The 19,664-nt window shown below is 57.8% G+C and overlaps 1 long non-coding RNA gene across 1 annotated transcript; it reads left to right on the top strand.

The window, feature by feature from the left end:
* The first annotated feature begins 7,433 nt into the window (after positions 1-7,433).
* Positions 7,434-14,588, top strand: LOC139045793 (uncharacterized). Its single transcript, XR_011504892.1, has 4 exons — positions 7,434-7,927; positions 11,959-12,160; positions 14,106-14,281; positions 14,426-14,588. It is a non-coding gene; the product is annotated as an uncharacterized lncRNA (long non-coding RNA).
* Positions 14,589-19,664: the final 5,076 nt, after the last annotated feature.

Genomic DNA, 19,664 nt, shown 5'->3' with positions numbered 1-19,664 from the left:
CCTGGTGTTGTGAATAAAGTTTTATTGGCACACAGCTCTGCCCATCCGTTCACAGTGACTATGGTTGCGCAGAATTGAGTCCTTTCGATAGAGACCACATGGCCCTCAGCGCCTCCAATATTTACCATCTGGCTTAGAGAAAAAGAAGAAGCCTGACCGCCCCTGGTCCTCGCAATGCCTGGCCCACCTTCCCCTCCCACCAGAAGGGGCCCTCAGACACCCACACCGGACCAGGCCATTTCGGCTTTGCCCGTCTCCGCTCTTCCCTCAGCCTAGCACCCTGGTCTCCCGTGGCCCAGCTCCTCCTGGGGCAGGTCTGGGTCCCGCCCTCCGAGTCCGCCTTGAGGCCGGTGCCCACAGTCCTCACCCGCCCCAGGGTGGGGACCCCTCACCTGGCAGTCCCTCTGTTAGACTGGGTGATCCGTACCAGTGCGCATGGCTGGGGCTGGCAGGTGGAGGGGGCATCAGAGTGGCCATGGAGCCCCCGTGGCCCTGGGAAGGGGGCAGTTGGGCAGGGGTGGGTGGAAAGAGGGGGCTCAGAGGTCTGTGCAGCCAACCCAATGCATCTGTTCCTGCATAAGGGAGACCCTGTGACAACACAGACCTAAGCAGGATGGGCTCTTCCCACCAAGGGGGGCTCAGACGCCTTCTCGGGGCCCCACCTCAAACAGCCCAGCCCCAAGGGGAGCTCGAAACCCCCACCAATGCCAGTAGCGAGTCCTCAGGGCTCAGGCAGCCCCCACCAGCTGTGGGCAGCGTCTCCGCAGAAATCAGCTAAAGATGCCTGTCTACACCTTTGTGGCCTGAGCTGAGACCAACACCTGTGAGATTAACCCTGGGGACCTCCGGGGACAAAATGTAGAAGATAAGGTCCAAGACTGGTCATGGAGCAGGCCGGAGGGGCCCAGAACACTCTAGAAGGGTCACCAGTCCTTGTGGGTTGTATACTGAAGAGACAGTGGGTGTTGATGAAGGACACCCCGGAGAAACGCCTGGAGATCGATCTAATCAATACAGACCATGATCGGGGCTGGAGCTCTTCAACACGCCCGTGTGTGTTAATGACCCGGGGGGTTGTCATCCACAGGACACTGCACAGCGGCCTCTGCCTACCCACCGCTCAGTCAGTCTGAGATGCAGGAGGAGGGTCCAGATGGCTCGGGTCCTTAGCCCAGGATGGCCTCCTCTGTGCCAGGGAGAGAGAAAAGTCCCCGGGAGCCCGGAGGAGAAACCACGCTCTTGTTGCCAGTTTAGTAAATAAAAAGACAGGACCCAGTTACGTTGGAATTTTCAATGAACCACAAATCACGGTTTAGTCTGAGGACGTCCTGAACACTGCATGTTTATCGGAAACTCGAATGCAGTTGGGCATCTTGTATTTGATCCGGCGACCCTGCCAGAGAGGCTGAGCCTTGACCCTTTGGGGGACCTTTTGCGGTGCAGGGCCAGCCCCCACCCCCACCTTGGCCGTGAGAGGACTGCTTTCTCTTTCATTCACAAGCAGTTTTGTCTCCTAGGCGCTCGCTCTCTCTCCTGAAATAGCAACTCTTGAAAATGCACCGTGCTGGGGGCCCTGGGCCCAGCCCCGCCTTGGGGGTCCCAGTCCCCATCGGCCAGGGAGGGGTTCCCACTTCCCTTTAGTTTTCTTCCACCAAATGGAAGGTTGAGTGGGCTGGCTCTGGTCCCTTCCCACGGCAGCCGTGGGAGTGGACGCAGAGTCCAGCCCTGGAGGGGCCTCGAGGGAACTCTCCACGGGGGGTCTGAGAGCTACGTCCCCAGCCGCTCCCAGATCCCTGTGATCAGATCTTGAAGTCCCAAACTCACAAGACATCCGAGTTGCAAGGACCCCAGTCCCTGCTAACCCAGATGTGGCCACCGAGGTCTGAGGTGGGGGTGTGACCTGGCGGAGGCCACCAGGAGCAGCTGGCAGACAGGAGGTGACTCTGGGTGGGCATGTTGAGGGGCTGGTCCATGCCCTGACAGTAGAGGTAGCTGAAGGGGGCTGGGTCCTCCCTCCAGGAGGTTGGTGAAAGGTGACGGGCACCATCTTGGTGGGTCTGGAGGTCTCAGGCCAGAAAATCTGCCATTTTGCTGGAGGGGGCCCAAGGGGAGGGGTTCCCTACCCAGAGGGGGACTATGGCCTTGGCCACTCTGGGGCCTTGTCGGCCAGCTCTCCATCTACTCCAGCCCCAGACCCTTGGGCGCCCAGGATGGCCACTGGGGGGCAGTGCGAGCCAGGACACCTGGCAGGGATCCACCCGGAGGTGGCGGCCCAGCCAGCCTGCCCAGGAGGGAGACAGCCTAGGCGGCGAGGCCCCGCCCTCAGTCAGCCCTGGCAGTCAGGACCCCCTTGTCCTGCTCAAGGGGCTTTGGGGCCAGGGTTTGCCTGGGTGCTGGGAATTTTCCTAATGTCCACGATCATAGCCCCTCCTCATGCACAAGCACACACGCACAGGCACACACCTGCACCCCATCACGCACGCTTTGCATACACACACAGGCCCAGCTGGCTGCAGAGGCACCAAATGCCCCCTTGGGAATGCAGAGGGGCACTGCAGATTTTCCTTTGGTTTCTCCCCTTGCGGGCAGCACCGCTCAGGTCCCAGTGCAGGCCCTCTGCATGATGGGGGAGCCACCCTTGCCAGAGCCCACCTTCCTTGAAAGCCCCTTCTCCGGTCGGGATGAGCCCCCGGGGTCCCTAGGCACCCTGCCCCCGCCCCGGCTCCTGTCCCTGTCCAGCAGTGCCTTCTGTGAGGGGGCGCCCAGCGTGTCCTCGCAGCCCAGCCCCTCAGGGAGCTCTCTGCTCTGCTCTCCACAGCCCGGCCCTTTGTCTTTGTCCTGACGGCACCCGATTTTAATTTTCCATTTTGCACGTTGATTCCCTTACTGAACTGGGATCCGGGAAAGCTCCACACCAGGCAACAGAGCCGGTCCGACGTGCACGGAGGTCGTAGTCACCACAGCTCAGGGCCAGTGCCCGTCTGTCCCCACCTCGCGCCTCCCTCGCTCTCCCCTTCCTCCTGGCTCTTAGCTGTCCTCTCACCACTCATCCCTCTTCATTTTACAAATAGAAAAACAGACCCAGAGAGGGGGAGTCCCCTGCCCAGAGTCACACAGCAAGTCAGGTGGCATCTTCTTTTCACCTCTGTCTGAGTACAGGGGTGAAGGAGGGCCTCTGCCCTCTCCAGGACCTTGGAGAGACCAACCTTGGGGTGGAGGTTGGGAACAGGTGCCACTGAGCTCCTTCCGTTGCAGACTCCAGATCTCTCTATTTCATCTGGTGAATATTAAAACAAACCAACATGCCCCCAGCTCCCCTCCTCTTCCTCTTTCCAAACCAGCATTTCCTCACCCCTCAGTGTGGTGTCCACTGGCACACCCAGCTCAGCAGCCGAGGTCCCGGTGGACTGCCCCTGACTCCCCCAGGAAGGCTCCCCCCTCCCTTCCCAGGTTTGGAGCACTCTGCTGACCCTTTCTTGTTAGGTTTTCTGCTGATAGGTTTGGAGAGGGTGGTGGTCTGAGCATCTCCCACCCCAACAGGGGGAGGCCAGAGGCCCAGCATGGGGGTGCAGCTGCAGCAGGCACCCCGGGCCATGGGGCCAGCATTCTCACCCACCGGCTCTCTCGTGCATCCAGACAGATTCCGTTCACCCAACAGCCTTGGTTCACGGAGAAAATTACGCCCAGGCCCCAATTCTGCCAGTGGCCTGACAGCAACAGAGAAGCTGCCACAACCCCATCCTCAGATCTAAGCCGTATTTTAGCGCTGAGTGCACAGAAATGCAGCTACAGGCTCCACACACAGAGTGTACCTTGTGGGCTTCCACTGGGGGCCGGGCCCAAGGGGGGCGGCATGGAAGTCGAGCCGTGTCCTGCTCCCTGCGGGTGAGTGGTCACGGGGAGCTGTGGCTGCTCTGTCTCAGTGCTTCCTCTCTGTGCAGTGTGACGTGGTCCCCAGCTCTCGGGGCTGCTGGCAAGATCAGAGTTTGTATAGAGCACCCAGCCCGGGCGTGGCCCCTCTGCATAGTGCACCCCAGGAAGGGGAGGCAAGCTCCCAGGGGACCCCTCCTGCCACTGGAGTGAGTGGCCTCCTCTTCCCCACACCCCACAGGCCCTGAGCACTAACGCGGTAACCCAAACTGGTGTCTTCTTTCAAGATGCCACTCTGAGCTCCTCCATCCTGAGATGCTGTTGACGTGATGTTTTCAGTTTCCCCAGGCTTCCGCCTGGCAGCAGCCTCCCCAGGGCTCTGATCCTCTGCCATCAGTCTTTTTCACCAAGATACAGTCCCAGTTCTGGGTGGGCTCAGAGAGGAGGGGTGCCCGATGGCTTGGCACATGGAGAGAGCCGGCGGGGGGGGGCATGCAGGAGGCCTGGGGCCTTCCCTCAAAATGCCCACCCAGCACCCTTCACAAGCAGTCCCCCGCTGCCCCCCCCGGGACTGGAGCCAGAAGGCACTGGAAGGAGCCATGCAGGCTGGAGGGGCGAGGAGGAGGTCTGCGTGGGCTCGGGGCCGTGGTCCCCCGGGAGGGCGTGTTTGCGGGAGCCCTGAGGACAGGGGCACACCGCGGCCATCATTTTGCCGCAGCTCCGAAAAGTACTGCAGTTCTCTGGGGCTTTGCAAGCCCTGCTCACCAGCTGCCACTATTTTTCGACAGCGAGGCACAGCTTTTACGAGACTCCGCTGCTGGGGCTGGAAATGCTACTTTGCACAGGCTTAGAACGACGCCCGGAGCTGAGAGTGTGCGTCGTTCAAGCTTCCACGTCCATCACTGGGATGGCTCCCGGAGGGACCGCGGCCACCACCAGACAGTGCTCCATGCTGTGTACGTGCAGGCATTCGTGTGTGATCACAGGTGCATACGTATATGTGTGAGCATGTGCTTTGCGGGGACATGTGAGAGTATGCGTGTACGGGTGCACACGCATGTGAACACGCCAACATGTGCATGTCTGTGCAAGTGTGCACACATGTATGCACTGCTGTGTGCACACGTGTGTGCGTGTGAGCACCCGTGACTGTGTGTGTGAGCATGCACGCATATGCACACTGTGCTCCCATGCTGGCAGTGTGTCACAGAGCCTGAAACACGCAGGGGGCAGAGGCCGATGGGCTCCAACCGGCGTCGCTCTGAAAGGCTCTTTTTCTTTCCGTCTCTCGAGCTGTGCCTCTCGTTTCCGCCCCTCGGTGGCCCTGGCGGCAATGTTCCCCACCTCGCGGGGAGCCTGGTGGCTGGTGTCGGGTGGCGCTTTCCACATTGCTGAAAGGTTTGGTGGGCAGTGGCGCCCCGTCGTTGACAGTTTTCATGCTCGTCCCAAAACCTCCAGCCAAGGCACTGCCAGGCAGTCATCAGAACAAACGAACCTCATGTTTACGTGGCATCTCCACCCAAGAGACTGCTACCTTGCTTGGGGGTGGATTAGGCGTGCGAGTCCTGTGTGAGGGGAAGCCAGGAGCACCACCATCATGCTGTGTGACCTGGGACCTGCCACCCACCCTCTCTTGGCTTCCATGTCACCTAGAATGAAGGACGGGGCCAGGCTCCATCCTCTGGGCTCTCAAGTTCCATGAGTCAGAAGCTCCCTCTCGAGTGTGGGTCTGTGCATCCTCCCTCGGAAGGTGTCACCATCCAACACAGCATCCAACACAGGCTCTGGACACGTACAAACTCAGGGAGGAGAACACAGGAGGGGAAGGGCTGGGTCTGCTTCTGACACTGGAGCCGTGCGGGATTTTGGGGGATGGCGATTGGATCTGTTTCATTCCTGACACATTAAGCATTTACTTAAACCCTGTCTCGCTTCATGAAGGATTATCTCAGGCTACAGGCAAGATATAGCAAAAATGAGTGAAATGCAAACATATAAAAGCTCTCAGACTAGAGCAAAATAAATGAGGACAGGAATGAAACAACAAAGAGAAAAGTGGAGGCCAAACATGCAAGCCAAAAGTCCTGCCTAGAGGCTTTGTTTGGAGTCTTGAATTTGACTCTGAGATTCCTGGCAGCCAAAGTGAAAAGGGAAATCAGATCAGTACAATTGTCTTCACCATCCCTTAGGGTAGGGCTTCCCAGCTCTCTTCCCATTAAAACACACAGGGAATGTGTGAGACCCTGGGAAAGGTGGATGAGGCCGCTTCCATCAGCCTGGAGATGACTGTGGCCTGGGTTGAAGAGAGGTGTGTCTCTGCACACCTGCATTAGGAAAATGTTCCAGCAAAGGCGGCACTCATTGAGTGCCCTGGAAAGTGCAAAGCTTTTCCAGCCTTGGCTCTGAAAAATGCTTTTCCTACGAGGCTCCAGGTAGGTGGCCCTGAAACGAAAAATGGATAATGTCCCCAATAGCATCTGGACAGTAAATGCCATGACAAGTCTCATAAAACTGCTCCTCGTAACCACCCCTGGTGAAAGCTGAGGGCATATTTCCAAACCACAGAGCCTGCGTGCAGACAGCAAGCTTCAGGTGGCTGTGCCAGTGGACCGCGTTGGGTACAACGCCACCAGCAGGGCAGAGCAGGGCACTTGTGCCTTTACTGAGCACCAACTGTGTGCAAGCCCTGGGTAAGAGATTCACGTACAAGGTCCTGTTCCACCAGCTCTGGCAGCTCACGTTACAGGGGAGGAGCCCTTGGCTCTCAGCAGGTCACAGGCCCCCAGGGACAGGATGAGGACTCATCTCCAGGGCTCTGGCCCCGCACGTAGCTGGCACTGTCCATGCTCCTCACCTGTGTCCTCCTCGACTTAGGGGTCATCCCAGACGCACTGCTCAGGCTGTGGTGCCGGGGTCTTTCTTGCTGAAGACGGCAGGTGTGACGGTGCTCAGCAGCACTGGCCATGGGTAGGTGCCTCTGCGGCCCGGGCCCTGGCAGCGGCTTTGAGAGGAAGGGAGGCGGCCCCAGTGTGGGCGGCCGGCTGTGGCAGCAGAGCATGTGGCCTGTCAGGGGCGGGGGTTCTAGTGGTGGATCCGAGGGTGACAGAGCTCCGCTGGCCAGCTTGGCCTCAGAAAGGGGGGAACAGACGTGAAAGGATGGCACTGAGGAGTGCCCGGGACTGCTGTCTCAGTGTGTGTGCCCAGGGAGGTGCCCATGCTGCTCACCCTCTGGCTCAGGGCCGGGAGGGGCCACAGATGGCTCACAGGGGAGGAGAAGAGCTTACCAGGCGAGCGGGCAAGCAGGAAAGAACTTTCCAGAGAGAGCAGGCTTGCCCACAGAGGCCTGAGGGGCGCTGCCAGGTGGTCATGGAGCTCGAGGGGGCGGCGGCCACAGCAGGGGGGGGGGGCAGCAGAGAGGGTCTGGCAGAGGAGGGGGCTTGCCGTGGCTAAGGGGCTCCCCAGGCCCCTGTCCTTGAGACGGAGTTCTCTCATGACAGCCTGTGAGTCACCAGGAGGGTAGCAGTCCCGCCATCGGAACAGCAGCGAGCTGACTCACCCTCACCGGGGACGAAGGGGAGATTTTATTTACCAGGAGTGATTCTTGTTGGTTTTTTTTTTTTTCTTTTCTTTTTTGAGACAGAGAGAAGACCAGAGTCAAGAGGCTTCTGGGCTCTGCGTGACTGCGGGGGGCAAAGGAGGCCCAGAAACCGGGGTCCCACGGCCTCCCAGGCAGGTCGACAGGAAGTGCCAGGACCGAGGACAGGGGCTCGGAGAAAGGTGACTCCGCCAGCCGGAGAAGCCGGGGGCTGCGAGGCCAGAGCCATGGAGAACCGAGAACTTCTGGAAAGAAAAGGAAACTGTCGAGGGGGCTGAGGGGGTTGGCGAGGAGAGCGCCTTCAACTCCTCCAGGGACCGGTGAAGACCTCAGTCCCTTTGTCATGTCTTGGCCCGATCGCCGTGTCCTCGAAGGCGCCGTGTCCTCGAAGGCTGCGCCTGGTCACCAGGGCTCGTATCTGGGTTCATCCTTGCACCGAGGTCAGAACCTCGCTTCAGCGAGGTGAGCTCACAACCTCACAACCGGAAGAGGTTTCCTTGCCTCGGACTCGCCTCCTGGGGTGCGCGCTGCCTCCTCGGGGGGCCTCGGGCGGTTGAGCTGGAGAAATGCCGCCGTCGGCAGGGGAGGTCTGTGCTTTGGGAACGTCGCTCTAGGAGGTGACTCCTGCGGCCCCATCCGGGTTCCCCTGGTCTTCGCCTCCCAGGCGTGCGGTCTCCCCCCGCGTGCGGCGCCCCCATCCCGGCCTCAGCCTCCGGGAAATGTTCAACGTTCCTGAATCCAGCGCTGGTTGTCCCCCTAACTCAAAATCCGGCTCAAAGATTCATCCCCAGTCCCCGCCTGACATTCAAGGCCCTGCGCAGCCTCGGCCCAGCCTGACACCAGCTGTAGGACCCCTAGGGCGGCCACACAGACAGGGTCCCGGTGTGAGTGGCACTGTCTGTGACTGTCCATGAAGGACGGTGTGCACCCGCCCGTCGCCCTGGGGGTGTCCAGGACGTGGTGACAGCCGCCAGGGACAGGCGCCTCCTCTGACTGGCTCTCCCTGAGCTCCAGCCCCTGGAACGCCCTCCTCCCGCATCAGCTCCTCCCCCAAGCTGGCTTCTCACCCCCAAGGACAGGCAGCCCCGCAGGTGTGCTTCTCACGCGCCACTTCCCCAAGCAGCTTCTAGAAGGCGGTGTTTCAGCGCCTCTGCGGTTCTCCCTCTGCTGTTGCCGTTAGCACGTTTGCCTGCTCGCCCACGGGCGGCACGCAGAGGGGACTCGGGGGCTGCTGGCCTGCAGGTCAGGAGGGCGAGCCGCCTTAGCCGTCCTCCTCGCCCCTGCACATCCGCCCGACTCCCACCTGCCCGGGGTGGGGGCTGGGCCGGGGAGGCCGGCTGGCGGCGGCACGTGGGCGCGCGGGGCCTTTGGCGGGGCCGTGTGTGCGTGTGCGTCTGGACGTGCGGCGCGTGGGGTGCGCCCGCAGGGTGCACAGTGTCTCCCGGCGCGCGTGTGTGCGTCTCCCTGTGCGTCAGGACGTGTGGCATGTGGTGTGTGCCCGCAGGGTGCGCCTTGTCTCCCGGCGCGTGTCTGCGCGCCTCTCCCTGTGCGTCTGGACGTGTGGCACGTGGGGTGTGCCCGCAGGGTGCACCGTGTCTCCCGGCGCGTGTGTGTGCGTCTCCCTGTGCGGGCCGAGATGCCGGGCGTGGCGTCTTCTGCGACCCCGGAGCGGCTGTCTGTGAGTCTGTCCACGCGGCCTCCGGAGCTTTGTCTTGCTCTGCTCCTGTCCTGGGACAACGGAGATTACTAGAAAGACGGCCCCGCTGAGAGGGAGCCGGCCTCCCTGTGGCTCTGGCTAAGGGCTTCACTGTGTGCTTTGTGGCCTGCGGCTTGTCCCTGGAGGGAGGGACTGGGTGGCCTGGAATCCAGGGCATAGGGCAGCTGGGAGGGAGGGCACCTCCTCGTCCTTGGTGTAATGGGGCTGTGCGCCCCTCGAACACAGCCTGGCTGTGGGGCCTGCTGCTGCTGCTCCTGGCCCCTGGGGTCGGTGGGGCCCAGCCCTCCCTGCACGGTCCTTGGGGTCACAGCAGGGCCTCGCTCCCTGTCTGGGGTCCTGCTCTCCAGATTCATCTCCTCCAGAGAACATACAAGAATCCAGTAACCGCCGCCCCCCCTCCCCCCCACTCCTGGGCACCCATCCCAGCCTCCCCTCCGGCATCCCCTCCCTCCATCCCAGCAAGTTGTGCCTCCCCCTCTCCACCTCACCTCCTTGGCTCCAGATTTTCCGAGGCACAAAGCTGACTTTGTCGTTCTCCCACTTCCACTGGGTCCCTGTGCCCCTCACAGTGAAAGCCACACTCTCTCAGCCAGGTGTATGAGGCTCTCCTGGTGGGGTCCTGCCCACCTCCACCCCCCAGGTCCCTGGGGCCCCTGGAGAGCACACCTGCTCTGCCTCACCCCTGCCTCTGCTGTGGGCTGTCCTTTCCATCTGCGCTGGGCGCATCCCCATCCTCCTTCAAGGCCAGCTAGCGTCCCCTCCTCCAGGCAGCCAGCACAGACTGCTCATGGAGTTCTGTTATGGCCTAGGTGACATTCTTCCCTCTAAACTGGGAAGGTGAAGCCCAGTCGCCAGCCCTCAGCCCCGCACGGGCAGGCAGGAGGTGCTCAGGAAGCCAGCGAGCCAACAGCCAGCCCAGCCCTGCCGCGGCAACACCCACATAGGGCCCGAGAAACCAAGGGCCAGGGAGGTGGTACTGAAGGTGTCAGGTGATGGTGCCATGGGGACACAGGACCACCCGTCGTGGGCCTACTTGGCCAGGTGCCAGAGGAGGCAAGGTGGGCTCCCCAGCCACTCCCCCACAATGCGCCCCCTTCACTCAGTCCAGGAGCCCCGGCCCCCCAGGCGCAGCCTGGACCATCTCAGTTTGCAGATGCTGGGATGCTGGTTCCTGGAAACAGGGCGCCACAGCCCCCAGGGGGCCGCGCAGGGATAGCTCACAACTGCATGGCGTCAGGAGCCAGCAGGGGTGGGAGGAGCCGGGCTCCCGGCCTGGACACAGCTGGGGGGTGCGTAGGCCGAGGGGACCAGAGGGTGGGTGGGGGGAGCATTGTGGTCAGAGGAACGGCAGGGTCACCGCGAAGCAGCCAGCCTTCCTGAGCACCCACTGGGCGCTAGGCCCAGGATGCGGGGGGAGGGGTCCTGAGGCCGACACAGGGGCTCAGGCAGGACACAGAGGGAGCCTCTCAGACTGGCCCTGGCCCTCGTGCCCATGCCCGGCAGGCGCTGTTTACCCCTCATGGCTCTGCGAGGCCTGCGTGTGACCCCTTCGCACTGATGTGGAGGGGATCCTGGAGAGATTCGGTTCCACAGCCGGGCACCGAGCTCGGGCTGGAGTGGAAGCCCAGTGGCTCCAGTCTTCCCAGTGCTCTTGCTGGAGCCCCCACTGGCCAAAGGCCAGCAGCGGGACAACACAAAGAAGACACAGCAAGTCTGTCCTGGCTGGGATGAAGGAGAGCCCCTGGGGGGTGGGCCAGGGAGGCGGGGCACAGGCTGGGGGCCTGTGGAGGCCAGGGGAAGCATTTCGAGGACAGGACTCACATGAGCAAAAGCCCTGGGGCAGGAAAGTGCACGCTTTGCCTGAGGCCCTCTGTTACCTCCTGTGTGTGTGGGGTGGGCTGAGGAGGGTGCGGTGTTGGAGGACCACCCTGAGGGGAGGCAGCAAGCAGATGGAGGGGGACCTGGCCCCTTCTTGCGAGGCTGAGCTTTATCCCACAGGCAGCTGGAAGGCACCAGCAAGGATTAACATGCCTGGATCTGCCCTTCTCCTGCTGTCTCTCCCGGCACCAAGGCCCCTGTCGGGGCGGCTCTAATTGGTTTATGTCTTGCTGTAGCAGAGAACAAATTGATTCTCCTCCAGCTGTTCCCGCACCGTCTGTCCTCGCTCAGCCGTAGGCCGCCCACTGCACCTCTCGCAGCTTCTCCGCTTGTCCAGGAACATGGAGCAAGGGGTCCCTGTACGTGGGGGGGCTTCTGGTTCCACGTCCCTTCTCCAGACTGAGGTCCCAGAGCTGGGACACACACACACGCACTCACTCACACAGAGGCACACACATACACACCCCGGCTTGGATACCACATGCTTGCACACGCACACACAGGCACGCACTCACACCTGTGCCTGCTCTGGTGGAGGTAGCCGCAGGTAAGACCCTCACCTTTGTGCAGCTAAGTGGAGTCTTCACCCCTCAGCTGATTTTTCTCTTGCAGCTGCCAAAGCAAACTTCGGAGCTAAAAACCTGAGCTTCCTGTCATCCTTGGCCTTAAATCCTTCCCTTGGCTCCCTTTGCCTCCAGGATAAAATTCAAACTCGCATCTCTCACAACCCATCACTGTAAAGTCAGAGCTTCCTCCATGCCAGAGTCTTTACAGACTTGCAAACTGGCCCCTGGGCCTTTGCACATGCTGTGCCCTCAGCCAAGAATGCCTGCACGTGCCCTCTCCCACCCTCATTCCTTTGCCAATGGACAGTATATCCTCGTCCTTCATCTTGCAGGCCACCTCTCTGACACAGCTTCTCCAGGGGAGGGACTTCTGCCCTCTCAGCTCTCACGGCTCCCCTGTGCTTGCCCCTGACATGACGCCCAGCACACACTGAATGGAAACGTTCCCTGGCTTGGTCTGGCTCCTCCTCTCCCTGGGCTCATCTCTGTAACCACCGCCTCGTGCATGACCAGCCACAGAGCCGGAGCCATAAGGTAGGCTCAGCATTTGAGGAAGAGATGAGTGAACGGTGGCTGGATGGGTGTGTAGCCCGGGTAAACCCAGGGCCCCAAGTGTCCCAGCGCAGCCCTGAGTTACAGACACGGAAGGAGCAGTCCAGCGACCAAAGAATTTACAAGGACTCCTGGTGGCTGCTGGTGTCTCTGGAAATGGTGTGGTAGGGGCTGCAGCTCCTGGTCCCAGTGCCGCTTGTCTAACTCCCCCGTCCCCCCAATGCCCCCTCCTCTCTGGAGCCTTCTCTCTGACAGTCCTCCTCCCCGGCCCTTTAGACGAGCTAGACTGGCCTCCTTTTGTTTTTTTCCGCATCACCCATTCTCCGTATTTCTCCGCCACAAAGGGGAGCGTGCAGCTCGCCCAGCCAGAGAGACCCCGCTCCTCTCTCTCCCTCCTGAGACCTCTCCCTTTGTGCCCTCTGGGCCCAAATCTGCATCATAAAAACCTTGAAACCCAGCTGGTGAATACAGCGCTCGCCCTGGGGGGGAAGGGAAGGGGTGACACAGAGCCAGCCAGGTCAAAATTCTTTTTATTCTGTGGGGCTCAGGGGACATTCACATGTTAATCGTATTCCCTTCACGAATCAATGAAACCTTCTTACAGACTGCATTTTAACCTTACAAACTCGCCCTGTGAACAATTCTACAAGTGAGGAAGCTGAGGGGGGTGTGTGGCGGGGGTGGAGGTGGAGGAGGGGGTGGACGGAGGGTGACTTGGAAGGCTGCCGTGGGGAGGATGGTCACCAGGATGTCCACACAGCCTGCTGTTTTTAAACCCCGCCTTCTTCCCTGCCCGGGCTCCATCTATACATCCTGGAACAAAGGCTGGACCAAGCCACGGGTCCTGTAGTCTCAGGTTCATGACCAAGAAGGGCTGATGGGGGTTAATGGGGCGTTTCTGAACCATCTTGGTTCTCTCCCTTAGGCAGATATTATGTACGACTCCCCACGGACACCACCTGCACCATTTCACGCCCAGTATTGACTAGTCCAACTGTTTGGAAAAGTTAAACCTAAGCACGTTGAAGGGAATTGACTTGGAGGAGATTTGGCTCCTGCATATTCCAGAAGCTTCCAGGATGCTCAGGCAGAGAGGGGGAGAACAGGGGATAGGGACGAGAGCAGCTCTTCACAGAGGGACCCTTGATCAACCATGGGGCCTCTGGGCCGGGTACAGCTGGGCCCAGGAGGCCCGGGAGGGACAAAGCAGGATCGGATTTTCAAGGTCAATTATTGCCTGAGTTTCAAAGATGAAGTGCTGTTGGTTTGTTTATTTTTTTGTGCCTTGTTTGGGGTTTGTAGGTTGGGGGAAAAGAGGAGGGCAAGACCTTTTCAAGTTTTACAAAAGCTTTAGGAAATTTTTCCTGTGCAACCACAAAGCTGAAAGATTTGAAAGAAGCTCGTGGGCTGAGGTCAAACCCCGACAAAGAGCAGCCTGCTTGCTCCCCTCTGACCATCCCTTGTCTGTGCCCGAGCCTTGCGTTGCCCCAGAGGCGCTCAGGGGACGCCCTGGCCTCAGGCAGCTGGGCCACCTGAGCCTCGGGTTCTCCCAGCCTCTGAGGTGTGGGTTTCCTAGGTGCTTGGAGGGTGGGGACCGCAAGACACACTGTGATATTGGGCACATCTCTGTGAAGTGTCCTCAGCTGGCTCCCCTGACCCAGGGAGGTGGTTGTCACCTTTCCGAAGATCTGTCCCCTTAGCTGGCCCCAGCCTCTTGCATGTCATGTCCGGACTGCAGGGTTACAGACTGGAGGCGGCACAGGCAGAAGGTTTCGAGGCCAAGCGCTTGTGCAGCCGAGGACCGGTGGGCACAGGAAGGCAGCGCAGGGTGAGGATCCGGGTGGCAGCCGAGGGGTCTCAGGGTGGTCGCTGGCATGAAGGTTGAGGAGCGCGGGTCAGACTGGCTGTGGGATGGGTGTGTCTGCAGGGCTGGTGCTGTGGCAGGAACCGGGGACTCTGCCTGTGAAGCCCAAGTGTGGGAGGCAGGCTGTGACCAGGAGCCTGGAAGAAAGGCCCCCGTGCTTCATGATGTGGGGACCTGGCCAGTGATGGAGAGGACAGCGTACACACTGACCCCTGGGAAGGGAGAGCCACTGTGGTCAGGTAGGAGCCCCCCTTGAGGGTGACCCCAAGGCACGGCTCTCATCCAGGGACACCACTCATGTCTGTAAAGCTGTGCCCGCGTCCAGAGGGAGGGAAGGGACCGCCGCCCACCAGCCTCAACCGTGGAAACCCTGCACATTTCAGACACAGAAGATGGCCTTCCTGGCACGTCGTCTCGAGCGGTGTGAGCTGTTGAGCTCAGCTGCCCTCAGTCACTGGTCAGCCCCAGACACTCGCCAGGAGAGAGGCGTTTTCTCATTGGATCTGAGTCCTCGATTTTGTAGAATAAACATTTGTAAACTCTCACAGCATGTGTACCAATTAATTATGGCTTGGACGGGGCCCGGGACCTGCGTGCCGTTGGAGAAGCCCCGCTCACCATCAGTTTTTCCTTTCCGTGCCCCTCCCGGCCTTGGGGCAGCAGCGGGCTCTCCTAAGGGCGGGGGCAGCCTTCAGGAAAACAAGATTTGGAAGGAGGCTCTTCAGAGAAGCCGTTCTGGTTTTCTGGGGCTCTAGAATCCTTCCGTTCACACTAGGGTTTGCATGGGGGCAGAGGGGAGGGAGCAGAAATGTCACCTTCTCCGTAAGACCTACCCTACTGCCCTATTTAAAATGTACCCCATTCAGCACCCTGATCCCCCTAAACCTGCTCTGCTTTTTTCTTTTTTCTGCAGCACTTACCACCTTCCAACATACTTGCTATGGGCTGAGTTGTCCCCACCCCACCCCTGTGCCATCCGTGTGTTCAAGTCCCAACCCCCAGGACCTTAGAATGTGACTGTATTTGGAGATAGGACCTTTACAGAGTGGTTACGGTGGAATGAGATCATAAGGGTGGGCCCTAACCCGTAGGACTGGCATCCTGGAAGAGGAGGAGAGGACTCAGACACGCACGGAGGGACGACCGTGTGAGGACGCAGGGGGAAGGAGGCCATCTGCAAGGCAAAGAGAGATGCCTCGGGAGAAGCCAGCCCTGCTGACACCTAGATCCCGGACTTGTAGCCTCCAGCACTGTGAGAAAATCCGTGTCTGTTGTTGAAGTCCCCAGGCCGTGGTGTCTGTTGGAGCATCCCCAGCAAACTAGTGTAATATGATATCTAATTCATTGATTTCTTACGTTTATTTTGTATTTTCTGACCACCCCTGCTCTCCCTGGGGTGGAGATGTTGTGTTTTGTCCTCTGACGCATTCCAAATGTACAGAAGACTACCTGACATTCAGTAGTCTTTGGCACTTGGTAACTATTTGACATCCAGCAGATATTCAATGAACTTTTACCTCTGGCCAAGACAGGATAACAAGCCTAGATTTACCCTCCTGCCTGAAACGATTAAAAGTCTGGACAAAATATATGCAATCAACAGTTTTCAGACATTGGACGATAAACAGTTCAAGACAGTAATCCCTGAGAGACAGGAGACAAACCATGTGAGCCTGATTGCCCCAGCTCACTGCCTGGAGAGGGTTTCCAGGCCACGGCACAGGGAGGGGGACCAGACAGAGCTTGGGTCTTCCCGAATTGAGAAGACGGGACTGGGATTTTGAGGAGCTGAGGCAGCTGGGGCCCACAGGCAGAGTGATGGAGGAGAGAGAGATTTGTAGAGGGGGTGTTCAGAGATCTCCAGAGGGTCCTCCATGAGTATTCAGTGGGGGATGATGAGCACACGTGTGTGAGCACACTGCCCCGGGCAGGAAGAGAATCACCTACAAGGACTAGAGACAGCAGCCCCCACACTCACCCAGGGCCGGGAAGAGCGCCATTCCCACTTGCCTGCCTGGAAAGTCTTCTCGCTCATGGGCATTGGGTAGAGCCCTCAGAAGGACATTGGCCCAGGAGTGGAGTCAAATTAACCCTAGTTTAGATCTAAATGATGCTCTGGGTCTACCCAATGGAACTTAAACCCAAGCCTTGAAAGGATCAAACTGTTTCTAAATAACTCTGAGAGCAAAGCTCAACGGTGTTTATAGGGGTAGAAACATATCTGGCATCTGACAAGGTAAAATTGACAGTGTCTAGGATCCAATAAAAAATTACCCAGGTGAAAACGACCTATAATGAGAAGAACACTCAATCAGAGATGATAGAATCAATAAACAGGATATAAAAATAGTTATTTTTAGTTCTATTCTATGTTCTGAAAGCTGAAGGAAAGACTGAAGATGTTAAGTAGAGGTATGGAAGATAAAAAAAGAGATGCAAGTCCAACGTCAGGGGCTGAAAATACTACGTCTGAGATGAAGAATACACCAGGTAGGACTAACAGCCGACCAAACACTGTAGGAGAAAAGATTAGTTGACTTGAAGATGTAGTGATAGAAACTATCCAAAATGAAACAGGGAAAAAAAAGATTGAAAAAATAAACAGAGTGTCAGGAACCTGTGACATAGCTTCCAGTGGCTCAGTGTCCGTGAAAAATTGTCCCTGAAGCAAGGAAGGAGGAGCAGGAAAAAATGTTTGAAAAAATAACTGCAGAACATTTTACAAAGTTGATGAAAAACTATACACACAGAGGTCCAGTGAACCCCAAGCACAAGAAACAAGGAGAAAGCCACACCAGCCACATCCTCGCCTAATTGGCTCAAAACTAATGATAAAGACAAATCTTAGGAACAGCCAGAGAAAAGGGCACAGGAAGCAGAGAGAAACGAAAGCAAAGGCAAGGCAGGTGTCTTGTCAGAAACAACGCAAGTAAGAAGACAATGGGAAAACATCAACATACGGCAAGAAAAATCATCAACTTTCTATTCTATACACAGGAAAATAACTTTCAAAAATGGAGGCAAAATAAAGACTTATTTAGACATGAAAAAGCAGAAAGAATTCATGACCAGCAGAGCTGCACTGCAAGAAATAAGAAAGGAGATCCTTCCAGCAGAAGGAAATGGACACCAGATGGATGTCAGGACTTATGCAATGGAATGAAGAGCACTGGGAGTGGTAACTGTGTGTGTATATAGATTGTATATATATGCATAATCTATATAATGTCTGCATAATTTCTATGTATGTATAATATGTGCATAATTTTTTTCTTATGCAAAAATATCTCCTTAAAAGATAATTTTGAGCCACTTGGTGCTGGAAGGTGGCTTCTGGCCCCAGGGATGTGGCTCAGGGTGCCGACAGTGCTCAGGAGCTGTGAGCCCCGTGTGGAAGACACTGGAATGAAGCATCCTGCCAGGCTCTCTGGGGAATGAATGCTGAGGACAGGGGCATCTGATGATGCAGACCGCTGCATCTCTTTGTCTGGAGTATGTTACGAACTCTTTCTATGAACTGTGTATGCAGACTATCCGATGGTGAAGAGAAGACATTAACAGGGACGTGAAAACCAGTCCTCCACTCACTCTCTGAAGAATCAGCTGCCTCGTGGTCCCCAGATTGCTGTGCGCATAGCTGAGGCTGCATCCCCTGCTGTTGCAGCACAGGCAGCAAAGGGCACACGTTCTTTTTACAGCCCCTTCTACCTGGAGGATCCCCTTCTTGCAGAACTTCCCTCGGTGGTGGAGCAGCAGTCGCCCAGCCCCTGTGTGCAGTCGCCCTGTTGCTCTGAGTCACTGCAGTTCAAAGCAGTATTCACACAGTGTGGACTTTATTGAGATGGCGCATTTTGGCTATAGTGTGTATCTCTGAGACTCCGCAGGCGGCGACTGTCCTTGCCTGGTCTTTGATGCTCCCGTCTTCCATCGCTCATTGATTCCATCTCTGGTGACCTGGATGTGTAGAGAGCAAGTGCAAAATGGAGGTGGAACCATAATCGCATTTGGCAAGTATTAACGCATGCAAGGAGAGTTTTGTGCAAGATACAGCCAGCCCCCTAAACCCAGAGGCTGGAGTAGTGTATGCCTAAAAGATGCACAACTTTAAAAAATAACATGGTTGACGGTGTTAAGATGCGCGCTGCTTGTTGGACCAAGCTGAAATCGTGGAGCCACATGCAATTAGCTTTTCTCCCAGGGATCCATCTGTACACGATGAAGCCAGAAGGAAGAGGCTGAGTCAGAAAAAGAAGGCTGAAGCGCCCATAATAATAGTGTTCATGTTGCCGAACAGCGACGGGTAAAGTCTGACTCAGTGCAAACTCGCGATGAAGAGCAGGAAACAGCAGCAGCTGAAGAGATGGAGGGTGTGGTGCGCCGAGCTCTGTCCTGCTGGACGTGCGCCCCGCAGAGCTGCCCATGGCAAGGACGGCCTGCAGAGAAGCTGCTCGGACGTGGGGCACCACTCAGCCGCAGAAAGGAACCAACTATGGGGATGCACAGCAACTGGGCTGGAGCTCCAGGGTAACACGCCCGGTGAGAGGAGCCAGTCTCCTAGAGGCAGGCGGGTGGGTGGCAAGCATTACAGGAAGTGGCCACCGTAGCCACGCGGTGGACACAGCACGAGGCTGTGCAGGCAATGGCACCATCACCGTCTTCAGCTTGTTGGTGCCGGCTGAGTTTACCGGGCCTTTGGGCCAAGGTAGCATGTAAGAGCATTTTGTGCAGGTCGACTCTCTCTACAAAGAAAGGTTGCTGCCTCCAATTCCAGATATCCCCCCCAGCCTTCCCAAGACCCTCTGGCTCGACAGCAGAGTGATAGGGAGCTGAGGGTGGGGCAAGACTTGGGGGTTATAGCCCCCATGGCCATTGTGTGGCCCCAGGCAAGTTACTGTTGGAGAAATAAGATAAGACAGTCCTACCAAGAAAAGACTTTCTGTCCCAATGTCAAAGAGACAATGCAGTTTAATCTCGAGTGAGTGCGACCAGGTTTACAGGCACCTAACGTAGCAGCGTCGAAGTGACTGCAAAGTCTGGACAGAATTTCAACAGATTTGTACAGTAGTGCAGACCAGAGAACAAGGAAACCTTCTCGAGTCTCCCAGAGAGACAATAGGACACACCGTGAGGTCTTCTAAGCTCATCTCAGAGGTGTGCGCTGTCAGTTCTAAGGGCCAGGATGCCCGTGACCTTGCACAGTAAAACCCAGAGGCACGGCCTCTTCTCAGACCTGTTATGTTCTCTAGGAGATGCCCCAAGGAGGAGAGAGTGGGGAGGCAGCTGCCGCCTTCCTCTTCATTAACAAAAACGCTTGACCATCTTCCTGAGCCTCAGTTTCCTCAGCTGCAAAATGGGCTCCCACCCTCGCCCTTGCGGTGTGTTGCTGGGTTAAACCGTCTGCCCCAAGTGAGTCCTCTGCCATCCCGCCTCCCTTCTTCCTCCAGGTAGGTGTCTGGGGTGAAAGGCTGGGGGGTCAACCAACCTGCCCAGTTGAATAGTCCAGAATCGCCACACCCAGTGCCCTTCACTGCCCTGGCCCCCCGGCGTCCTGGCCCTGTCTGCTGTGGTCTGCGTCACACGCAGCGGTGAGATCCCCTGCCCCCCAAACAGGACAGCGTGTTC

This window comes from Equus asinus, chromosome 7, assembly GCF_041296235.1.
Source record: "Equus asinus isolate D_3611 breed Donkey chromosome 7, EquAss-T2T_v2, whole genome shotgun sequence".
NCBI classification, from domain to species: Eukaryota; Metazoa; Chordata; class Mammalia; order Perissodactyla; family Equidae; genus Equus; species Equus asinus.
Note: the sequence above shows the minus strand (reverse complement) of the source record. Positions and strands in the feature narration are given on the sequence as shown.